The sequence below is a fragment of the Rhipicephalus microplus genome, chromosome 3 (genome assembly GCF_043290135.1).
Source record: "Rhipicephalus microplus isolate Deutch F79 chromosome 3, USDA_Rmic, whole genome shotgun sequence".
In the NCBI taxonomy this organism is placed as follows: Eukaryota; Metazoa; Arthropoda; class Arachnida; order Ixodida; family Ixodidae; genus Rhipicephalus; species Rhipicephalus microplus.
The window spans coordinates 211477718-211490350 of NC_134702.1; positions in this window are offsets into that span (position 1 = coordinate 211477718).

Sequence of the window (12633 nt, forward strand, 5' to 3'; positions counted from 1 at the left end):
TACTTACATCTTCAAATTTTCAAATGCTTCTGCTGTTATTTTTTTCCGGTTCTCTCATTGTTCGAAGCCTTCACGAAAAAGTTCAGCCGAAAAAAGACGTAAAAATACACTTTTCGGCAAGCAATTTGCTGTGCATGCTCTGTGCAGGTTAGTGCAGGCAACTGTAGTCACGTAATGAAATCAGCAAGGTCGAGAATACTTTGCTCGTGCAGTGTTCTTACGCTGAAAAATGTCGTGAAGCTGTCCTCCGGGTCAGTGTAGTCACACGTACCCTCAAGGAGTAGGGGCACTAGCGTGGGTCTGGTCTTAGCGAGCTGCAGGGCACGCGTTAGCCGTCGTCGTGGTGAGTACACGATACAGCTCAAAGTCGCAACCCTTCATTGTCTGGGACAACACCAAACGCAGTACAGCCCGTTGCAAAGGCGCGGCGGGAAAGCAAGTGGGCTTATCCACAGCAAGGGCATAGAAGTACTACACAGGGTGCCATGAGCACGTATCCGTGGTAAAGGTGATCCACGGAGACACCGGGACCGAGGCCCGGTTGCTCGAGCGAGGGCAAAGGCGCTCGCGTTGGCTTTGGAGGCAGACGGGTCGGCGTAGCTAGGGCACGCACTAGGACACTGTACCGCCCTTTGGCCGTGCGTACGCAGTGGGGCAACTAAAGGTGAGCGTTCGCCTCGGGCGTGAGGCGCCGTCAGCGAAGTACGACGAGCCCCGAGCGACGAGAGTCGACGGACGGAAAAGATTGCGTGGTTCACCGTCAGCAGTCCCGGAGAGCATCTGCCCGCTCCCGACGCAGCGCGCGAAAACCTCTCGGGAGACTCCACGCACAGCGCCACAGTCAACATCCGCTACTGGGTGAGGGGGTTAAACGTCACTCCGCCCTCCCAGCGCGACAGACAGCGAAGGAGGGGAGACAAGTCGCGATATGAGAACGGCAGACAAGGCGGCAAAGCCCGCGCAAAGGCAGCGGGCTAGCCTCAATTTCCCCAACAGTTATAATCTTAAGAGGGCCCGAAGGGTAAATGAAACCTGCGTTGTCGAAATTCGATGTGAATTTAGAAGCATCATATTTTCTATCGCGTTGCGCTTTTCCACACTAAGCAGCAATGCACACTTATTGCATGTACTTTTTCTCAGGATATTCCTTCCGTGTACCCTGCCACATAACAAATAAGCATTCCATGGCTCCTTGCCAATAACGCAGATGCATGGCCTGAAGAACTTATATTTTGCAAGCAAAGCGCAGCGTTCCAGTGCATTTTCAGCCTCACCAAACATTTCTCCATCAATCAAGTTATCCAATACAGCAATTTCACTTTCTGTTTGTACCTCAGGAAGAGAAGCCAACACAGGCATAACTTCTTGGGCACAATTTCATGATTTAGGTGGCTTTAAAATGTTGTAAAATGCCAGTGAACCAACTCTAACTAAAAATTGGACTGCTGTTGGATGGTCATTGGTTTTCGCAGACAGTCTGACAATGCGAAACAGACTTGCAAGTCCATCCTGGCTCAAATTTGCTGTGAATGTGTACTTGAAACCGAAGTTTTGAGGCACGAGACCAAGTTTAATGTGCTTTCAATGGTAACTAGGAAACCCTCCGTGGTAGTTGCACTCATAAAACCACCAACTGTGACCTTATCGTGTTCTTCCCATTTCGTCAGGTATTCAAGAAACTCCTTCAGGAACATGTAGTGTGGTGATAGCATGGACAAACCTGCTTTTGGTATTCTTATTTTTCTTACCAGTTTCTTCACTCCCCTCACAAAAGCCTCTGTTAGCTCCACAAAATTGTATGTTCTTTCTGAATATGAGTGCTACAGGAAGATGCCTTTGATTACTTCATCACCAAATATCTGAAAGGCGGGAGCAACCCTCATTTTTTCGAAAAAGTTAGGATGAATGTAACTGCGTGTTGTCTTTGGCATCACTTTACGAGAAACCCTCTTGCCTTCAATTTTCAGGCTCGCTCAATGGACCCTACATGCACACATCCATCAGGAGTGATGAATCCTTTTGTCACAAGTGCGTTTCTAACAATCTTGATAATATAAGGGAAGTCTGACATAAAGTGCAAGTGACGAGTTACATCAACTGGATGTGGAGTTTTCCATCGGGTGCTTGTAGCTGCACCTGTGAGTTAATGAACAAGAACAAAAGAACGCGTTATACATTACCAGAAGAAATTTCTGATTTAGTTCTGGTGTTACATCTTGTGCCAAAGAGCCTCCACATTGATTTGTTTCAGCTGGCTTCATCACAGGTGACGTAGTCAACAAATAGGCGAGCTTTTTCAAAGAGGATGGTGGCTTCCACGATGATTTTCGCCATTGTAGCAGCTCTGACGTTGCTTCGCAATGCGAAGACTCCAAGAATTTGAGTCCATTTTCTTGAGTAAAGATCCCAGAAATTACGTAACTTTTCTAAAGTAACAATTCATGCGAAGAAAAAGAACAGTCATTATTTACCCTGAAAAGGCTGAAACAGGACTACCATGCCGATGATCAGACATCTGCTTTTACTAAAATTCAGAAGTGAATTCTTCCAGATCAATAAATCCCTCTAGCTACCCTGAAAGAGATGCACTAAATTAAGTCAATGAAGCACGCCACTATATTAATAATGTATAAGTGCCTAAAAGAAACCATTTGATTTTACACCCAGATGCATGGATAGTTTCATTTTGTGGAACACGATTCCTCCATGACAAGAAAAGCTATCCATGTGTTTTGTATTGAGTCTTGAGATATTTGAGTTAAACCCAAATCTAGTTCTGAAGCTCATTATGCGTTTTCGCAGGCATGGACGCCCTGGAAGAGTCAGTATATTTCGTCGCCATGTGTGTTCATATAGCCTTAGACTTCTCATTCGCATTAAGATGCATTCTATCAATCACTCATCAGCGTGCTGCATAGCCTTTGTGGACCTTAATTGCAGCTTCAAAGCAAGCTCTAACAGCAAGTTTTTGTTTAGACAGAAGGCCCCTGATTGTTTTTTCGAACTTAGTTGTTGACAGTTGTATGTATATTTTCATTTGTTCCACTTCTCTTTGCAGCTTTGCACACCGCACGAATCTCAGAAGCAAGCATTTTTCTGGTTGAAGCTGAGCTTGCTTTCTTTTTTCGGTGGGACATAGTGTTCTTAGTCAATGTTCTCAGATATATACATGCTATGAACATTGATTGCGAATCATCAGCACAGTTTGCAGCATAATATAGCCCATTGAAAGTAGCAAAAGATTTGCTCAGTGGCTTTAGTCTACTCCACAGACACAAGTTTTAATTTGCGACGTTTTTCAATAGTTCACGAACTTTCTCTACAGACTCTACCTGTTGGTCCTCGAACTTCTTTTCGCGGGTGTAAACAAATGCTCTCGCTGGACTGTCTTCAGCGCCACTATATTGCAGCACCACGCGTCGGCCCACATGAATAACGTCCAATGATTCATCGTTGCCTTCGTGGCACTCAGCAAATGTTATGCTACCTTTTGCATCACGAATCTGAACTTCTGTCTAAAGAGGTTCAACATGAAGCCCAGCACAATTATAAAAACATAGAGCTACCAGCTTGTCGTTCTCCTGGGTTCACATAGTCACATGCAACCCTCGCAGCGTCACGACAATGGTTCTTAGAATCACGAGGCTGCCTTTTTGCAGGTGATGGTGGAGGCTGAGGAGCCTGCTTTCATAAGTTGCGCTCTTTCCTTTTCTGAGGCAAAGGCTTAGAAAAGTACTTCGGAGTGTCCGGAAAACAGTAGGCACAACATTCTTGGCAAAGAGATGTATATTCCTCGAAATCTCTTCCACCTTGCCCTCAATGACTATCTTGAAGGTGCACTCGATGAACGAACGTTCAAAACACCTCTCGCAAAGAACACACGCGTCGTCCGGCATCTCGTCACTATGCCTAATGTTTCGTGCCCATTGCTGTAAATTTTCTGGCTGTTTCGGTGCCGGAAAAACAGAGAACTTCGTCTTGCACGAATGGTATCCGCTGTTGGAGCCCAGTACAAAACACGTGCTGTCGCGCTTTTCACGCTTTTGCATAGACAATTTGTTTGCTCGGAAATACTACGCACACAACACATAAAGCGTGTTCCTCACATCATATTGGAATGAAAACACTCGTGATGAGGTCCAAGTGGTCCAGCTCACACTGTCGCAGTTGTGGTCGAAGAAACACAACAGACGTACCGCAGCACCGACACAACGCGGTGAACAAGCAGGCAGAATCAGGCGAGAGAAACGAGCGGGTGACATTCCGAAAGCGCGCAGCGCTCCCTCCGTGGTCATTTAGGAAGCGTCAACCCCTCCCCATACGGCGTGTCGTGCGGATTGTAGACTAGCCCAGTATTCTGGAGACCGTATATAGTCTCTAGAATACTTGGCTCCATCTCGTTCTCATCTTGGCACCATCTCGTTCTCAGCGAACTGAGAACTAGACGGTGCATTCACGTTGTTTCCGCTTCCGTTTCTTCGTATCAAAGTTTTGAAAGCATGGACGTGTGCACCGTTCATTCTAATGACTATTGGATTGACGGCTTCTGAAATTTGTCATGTAGAGGCTCGTGCGTGATCACTCTGTCAACAAAATATAGGTTGAAAGACCTCCGTAACACTCGTATGAAACTTGTTTTATTAGTAGCGTAGCAAAAGGGGGGGTTTTAACCACCGAAATTTTTTGCCCCCGCCTTCCCGTCATTTAACGACCTTTTTTCTTCATCGCTTCACGCTGAAACAATTAAGAAACAAAGCGATAGTACTATCACATTGTCAATCCTGTGTGCTTTTACAGTGCACGAATAATGTCTGCTCATGAAAAAAACGTGTCGCGGTGTTCCTAAAAGCATTGGAACTCTGTCAGAGTGGGCTTTAATCTAGGGTACGAGTGTTTTCAGTTGGCTCATCGACGCGAATAATGCTGCAGTGGTGTTCATTCTTGTACCCACAGGAACAAATCTCCCCAGATTAGATCACAGTGATAATTTTCACAATGCAGAGATTCACTTAATGACAAAAGCCAGACCCTGTTCCAAGTTCTGATAGGCCACGTTCCAGCACATTAGAGTGTGACTCTTTGTACACATTCTGATATATACTCAAAGTAGAGAATAACATTTCTATTTTACCTACACACGTTCTGCCAACATCTAAACACACACAAATACACACAGGTACACACACACACAGGAGCACGCACTTGCACGTGCGACAGGATATTGAGTTTATGACGAAGGTGCAAGGGAAACGTGCAGGCCGACCGCTTAAGAAAATGTCACATATCGCACTTATATAAGTTATATGTAACCACATAAATACATATGTGTCTGCATAGGTGACATCTGTTTACCATATATGGATGTATATCTGGCGGAGTTGGTTCATATATGGGGTTATATACAGCCATATATGGCCTGGTTGGACCATGTAAGAAGTCAAATCCGGCCTTATAAGGCACGGCCACCCAATATATATCATATCTAGTGAATTCTTATATGTCAAAGTACGGTGAATGATATATATATATATATATATATATATATATATATATATATATATATATATATATATATCACAATTATTACAAACTTTTATGCGAATTGGCATATACAAAAATTGGTACACAAAGGTGACCTGGTTATTTTCTACAAGCAAAAGAGTAATAATTATATATTGTTCCAGCCATGCATAAAAACAAACAAAATTTTAGGTCAGCTTGTGTACATGATAGGTGCAACTATGCATGCCTTCGTGTAATTTAAATTCTACAAATTTTCTATGGACTTTAGGTTTGAAACAATAAGTTGCAATTATTACGACGTAAAAAACGTATGCGAGAGCAGGTGTGTTTTACAAGGAAGGAATCGTGTCAGGTCACAAAACGTATTGAAGCTCCCGAACCTCGCTACTATTGTAGAGAAATCCTACATAGTATTATGTAAAAACTAAATGCATGCAACTTATAATGTTCACATAATGCATTGTTTGGAGTGGCAGCAAGAAATAGTATTTCAATGCATTTTTTATCTATCACGTCAGTGGACAAACCTGCTGATTATTTGAAGGTTTAGACGGCTATATGTTCCCTTCATACAACAAGGTTTCAGTTAATCCTGTTAACCGCAATCTGCGATTGCTTTCAGTGGACATTCACCATATTTGCATGCGCAGTGCGATGTTTAACAGAATATATTAAAAAAACAACTTATGTGAATGCAACTCGCAGGCAATATTATGATTAAACCGAATATGGAAGTTGTACTAATTTATTGCAAAATACATCTTGCGTTTTCTTTGGCTTTGTTTAACGTTCTTGGTTGTGCAGATAATAAATTTATCAAAAATTTTATGATTGCTCTAGTAAACAATTATTTCGGTATAATGTTTGCAAGCGTCAAATAAATGCCACGTAATACACAAATACATTAGGAAAGGTGCAACTGACTCACACGTGATACACATTTAGAGGACCATGTACTGAAATTCTGAAGCTTTAGAGCAAAATTTAACGTAGGCTGCCGAATTCACAGAACTTCTATTTTGTGTGGGTGTGTCATTATTTGGTCGAGGTCACTAATGCGCACGTGCCATCGCCAGGATTAGCTCAAACTTTACCTTGCGAATACAATTAGTATGACACATTTTGGCGAATAAGGGTGGCGTGATGCCTAAGCCAAACTCTACATTATGTAAACAGCCCCTTGCTGTGCAGGCGCATAGCAATTAAAACTGCTTGAAACATATCCTTTCAACACTAACATTGTGGGGCATTTACTTATAAAATATGTATGCCGGTACATACCCACCAAAATGCGCTATTACACACTCGCGTGTAGAGATTCATGGGCACCCGGACACTAGCATTTCCTTCAATGTGGCCAGATATTTTCGGCCATGTGAGAATGATATGAGTGTAATACTATTATTATTATTCATAATATTATTACATTACTATAATACTGTTGTTGTTAATGTTGTTATATCTCGCAAAACGTCCAACATTTCAATTCCATATGCCGTAAATACTGTGTCGTTATGTATGGTTTATCAGACCAGTGATCTTGGGGTTCTTTTGATAGCATGCTACATTTTTTCTACTTGCAATAAATGTGCTGCCATGCGAGGCCTTTGATTTCTCCCTGTTTGCAGAATATCTCTCACGAATCCAGTTCTCCTACAGCTTTCTACAAATTGTACACCGCGATATCTCGTGCTCAACTTGAGTACATATGCATATCTCGTTTGGAATGACGTTGCTAAGTCCAGCAGTAACTCCACTGAGTGAGTTGAAAAAAATCACCAGCATTTACCCCCATCGTTTCACTGGAATCTTTTCAACGCTGCTAGAATATTGTCTTCGCCATCACTTAACGGCCGACAAAATCGCGCTGAGCTGTTATTTCTTTACGAGGTTGTTCTGGGTGAGATATTCTGCCCTTCTCGGTTGTAATAACTTTGAAGTTCCACGTAAGTTATCCAAAGAGAATCGACCGTTCCATGTACCTGCCAGCTTCTTCCAACACTCTATCCTTTACTGAATACCGAGTCTCTCTAACGTCAACTTTCTTGATTCATTAGGTTTTCCTTAGTCTACAGTCATTGTTTTTTTTTCAGTGAGGGCTACCCTGTCTGAACGCAGATTTGCACATGCACAGATTCTTCCCTTTTCCGTCTTTCAGGAAGCCTTCCGCAGAGTTTTGTATATTCCACAATATTTTTCAGTCCCATTCCATGAATATCTACTCTGTTATCTGTTGTTTCCATTTTGCGTTGAGTTCTTTTCGACTGCTAGTTTTGACTCTTTTCGTTCATTTGCTTTTCTGTGGACAGTCTGTAATGTTATGTTTCTTATTTTTGTTTTACTTTTGCTCGCGCCAGCACGAAAGACCCTATTGTTGTTCCTGGGTACGTTAAAAATGATTGATTAATGAATGGTTCAGTGATTATTATTATTAATATTATTATTCTAATATTATTATTAATATTATTGTTATTATTTCGAATGCTTGAGATATAGGTTGAAAATCTGTCTGGAACGCGTCTTGGTAGCCAGCGTACACGAAGCAGTGATTTCAGCCTGACCGTAAGCCTGTCTCAAAAGTCATGCACCTGCAGCTTTCTGGAGCCGCAGGGGGAAGTTAAGGTCCATTGTCCCCAAAAAACTCGTCTGACTGCACTGCAGCTGTTGGCAAGTTTGAAAGGGGTGCGCACAATAAAGAATGCAAAAAGGGCGCCAGTCGAAGGAAAGGAACATTCGGAGAACGTTGTTCAAAGAAGTGCGCGTAGGTGCTGTCCCACCCAGCCATAGTCTACAGCAGTCTGTCCACACAGCAGGAAAGAAAGTGCCGCGGCCCATTTCAAGTAACGACGAAGAAAATAGTTTGCTCAAACATTCAGTCGTTTGGTAATAATATTGCGTCAATAATTGCTAACAAATGAAACGTCGTTCGCCAATAAGCTCAGGAAAATTTTGTTCGAGTGAAAAGCGCGTAAATCATTAATCTCAAGGGGATCGATAAAAACAAATACATCAGACCACCAACATTTATCTCATCACGACAGGACCATCCTTCGAAAGTGTGTGAATATATGTGCCGAACATCAACGAGTGCAAATACTATTTTTTTCCTAAAACTATTCACGAATGAAACAGTCTTCTAAAAAACATTGTGACCGCCCCTTCCACAGCGTCTCCTTCCCTTTTAAAGGAGTATATGGCCACACAATGATATTTTATGCTGTGATTCAGGTATTTTTTATTTGTTTTTATTTTTTGAGTGCCGTGCGATTCAACTTGTCTCCACTGATTTAAATGTACTTTGAATTTGTAAACCCCTACAACATTGCCTCCAGAGGGCGCTGTAGGTATAAGTATAAATAAATAAATAAAAAAGTAATGTATGTTTCATTATCAAGCGTGCACTTTATCCATCCGCGCCATTGTAGCTTTTTCCCTCGCCGGAGTCATTGGTGCGGTGCTGATCGAGTTTGTCACTTTTCATTCCTCTTGCTCTTATTTCGTGTTCAACTACTACTCTAATTTACACAAGATAACCACGCAGCTCTCAGGAATCTTCTTCGCTGTACGTGGAAAAAGTGTGGGTAGACGGCGAAGTGTTTTTGTGTGCCTTACGCATCCGCCAGAACAGACCAGTTACTCATCTGTGTTTGGACTTCGATTTTCATAACCAGTGTACACATTTCCACAAAAGTGCTTTTAGGGGCGAAGCTCCTTATGGCGTGGCTTGGGCGTCCCTCGTATGTAACCACCAGTGGCACATACCCGAAATAGGTATAACACTTGACCTCCAAGGTGGTGCCAGTGAGAGATTTCTTTTGTGCGTTGTTTAACAATAAAAAATAGTGATCAATGTACATGCCAATGGCTGCTTATGGGGAATGAGAGACATGAGCATTCGGCTTTTAGCCAACGCGCACGCGGCGATCCCCACTAGCAGCCATTGGCATGTACATTAAGCACTATCGGACAAGAAAGGGATGCTACATTATACTCGCTAGGTGTAACCTCCTTAGCTTTAGAAAGGTTTAGCGAGCGTTGAGCCGCAGTGCCATGAGTACAATGAACTTGTATATACCATGAATGAACTCAAGGTGGTTAAAAATGAGAAGTAGATACGAAGCGCAAGCCGTAAGAAAGTAAAAGCCGAATTCTCCTGTCTCTCATTTCTAATTACAGCCATTGGCATGTAAATTGAGCCCTATCTGACAGGGAAAGATTGCTACGTTATACTCGCTGGGCGTAACCTCCTTGGTTTTCGAAAGGTTTAGCGAGCGTTTGGTCGCAGTGTCATGAATACAGTGAACTAGAATATACAATGAACTCGAGGTGGTTAAAGGTGGGAAGTGGACCCAAAGCGCAGGCCGTAAGAAAGAGTGCGTGTGCCACCTCTCGTTTAGTCTTTGGAATGTCCGCTGGATGGCGGTGCTTCTATATGGGGAATATATGATAAAAAGATGCGAGATGGTGGGACTTGGAGTGTTGAATAGATGAACGAACGGACACACAAACAGATGCATGGATGGATGCATGAACGGACGCAGGGGGGATGCGTTAAAGAACGCAGGGACGGGCGCACAAACAGACGCATGGACGGTCACACAGACGGACGCATGGACGGACGAATGTTTCGCCCCACTCTCCATCATTCACTCCGTGGATATGCTGCCATTTTTTTATAACGCTTCCGCTTTCGGGTTTGCTTACGCCTAGCTCTTTAGACATGGCCGCCGCTTGATGCATGTTGACAACATTGAGGCTGTAGTGCTCCAGATGCGGGAGTCTTGCTTTGATGATGCATACGACGCCTATTTGAAGGTTTTCGAGGCCACCCATGTTGATATTGTCGCGGGTTATAAATTACAGTGGGTCTATTTAAAAACACGGACAGTGGGACTTGTAGAGACGCTCTCAGAGAAGGCCGCTAAGATTATCGTCTTCTTCACTCTGCTGCGCTGCGCCTCTCGAGCGAATCCGCATTCATCGTTGTCGTCGCTATCTCGCCGCTAAATTCAGCTATGCACGCGGCATCACCCTCCCGCCAGAGTGAGCGTCGTCCCGACGCTCAACAGGTAGAGATGCGGCCATCTAGTGTTTACATCACTGAGAGTGGTAAAGCTTCATGCGGACCACGTGCACTGTCTCAGGCAGATGCTGGCGACGTTTCGAACAGGAGGAGGCGTCGGGCACGACTTCGTACTTCACGTCGCTAAGACGGCGCAGAACCTTGTAGGGTCCGAAGTATCGGCGTAGAAGTTTCTCTGAGAGGCCTCGTCGTCGTACAGGAAACCAAACCCAGACTCTATCTCCTGGATGATAAATGACAAATCAATGGCGAAGGTTGTACCGTTGGGCGTCAAGTTGCTGCTGATTCATTATTCTGACGCGGGCAAGCTGCCTTGCTTCTTCGGCGCGCTCAGTGAAGTCTGCGGCGTCTGTCTCTGAATCATTGCAATCGTAAGGCAGCATGGCGTCAAGCATTGTCGTAACTTCTCTGCCATGAATTAGTGCGAACGGCGTCATTTTTGTTGTTTCCTGGCGCGCCGTATTATACGCGAATGTGAAATACGGCAATATTCGGTCCCAATTCTTGTGTTCTACGTCGACGTACATGCAAAGCATGTCAGCGATTGTCTTGTTAAGCCTTTCTGTAAGCCCATTCGTTTGTGGATGGTAAGCTGTCGTCTTCCTATGCGCTTTGCCACTGAGCGAAAGCACAGTGCGCAAAAGCTCGGCTGTAAACGCGGTACCTTTGTCTGTTATGACGACAGCTGGAGCACCATGTCTCAGAACAAGTTCTCAATAAAGAACTGGGCCGCTTCAGCTGCAGTGCCACTCGCGATTGCCTTGGTCTCCGCGTATCGGGTGAGGTAGTCCGTCGCCACTATAACCCATTTGTTGCCCTGTCTGATGTTGGGAATGGGCCCAGCAGATCCATTCCAATTTGAGAAAACGGGGTTTCTGGCACGGGCACAGGATGTAATAGTCCAGCGGGTTTGACAGGTGGTACCTTGCGCCGCTGACAGTCAATGCATGTTCGGACGTAATGTTTAACCTCTGCTGCGATTCTTGGCCAGTAATATTTTTCTTTGATGCGTGTCAGTGTTCTTGTGAAACCGAGGTGGCCCGCAGTGGCTTCGTCATGGCAGGCTTGTAAAATTTCGCTGCGGAGAGCTCCGGGAACTACCAGCAGATAGCTTCTACTTGTCGATGAAAAGTTCTTTTTGTACAGAATTCCGTCGCGTAAACAGAATGACGATAAGTTCTTCGAAAACACTCTTGGTGCATTGGCGGCTCGTCCGTTCAAGAATTCTATAAGCGAGTTGAGCTCCCGATCATCTTGTTGTTGCCGAGAAATGATAGCTGCATCAACAACTCCTAAAAAACCTGGGAAATCATCATCCTCTATAACTGGTGATTCAATCGGTGACCTTGACAAACAGTCGGCGTCTAAGTGTTGCCTTCCGGACTTGTAAACTATCGTCATGTCGTACTCTTGGAGACGTAAGCTCCATCGTGCTAAACGTCCAGATGGGTCTTTCATGTTTGTCAACCAACAAAGAGAGTGATGGTCGCTTACGACTTGGAAAGCGCGGCCATATAGGTACGGGCGGAACTTTGCAACTGCCCAAACGACGGCCAGACACTCCTTCTCCGTTGTTGAGTAGTTGGACTCGGCGCGTGTCAACGTTCTGCTAGCGTAGGCAACCACTCTCTCCACACCATCTTGGCATTGGACAAGAACAGCACCTAGGCCCACATTGCTGGCGTCTGTATGGATGGCTGTTGGTGCATTCTCGTCGAAGTGAGCGAGGACAGGTGGAGTTTGTAGACGCTGTCGCAGCTCGTTGAATGAAGCTTCTTGCTCTTCACCCCATACAAATGCGATGTCTTCCCTTGTAAGGCGGGTGAGTGGAGAGGCGATGTGTGCAAAGCCTGCTATAAATCGCCGGTAGTAGGCGCAGGGACCCAGAAAACGCCTGACCGCTTTCTTATCAAAAGGCCTTGCGAACTTTGCGACGGCTGCTGTTTTATCTGGGTCACGCTTCACACCTTCGCGACTGATCACGTGTCCCAGCAACTGGAGTTCTTCGAAGCCGAAGTGGCATTTTT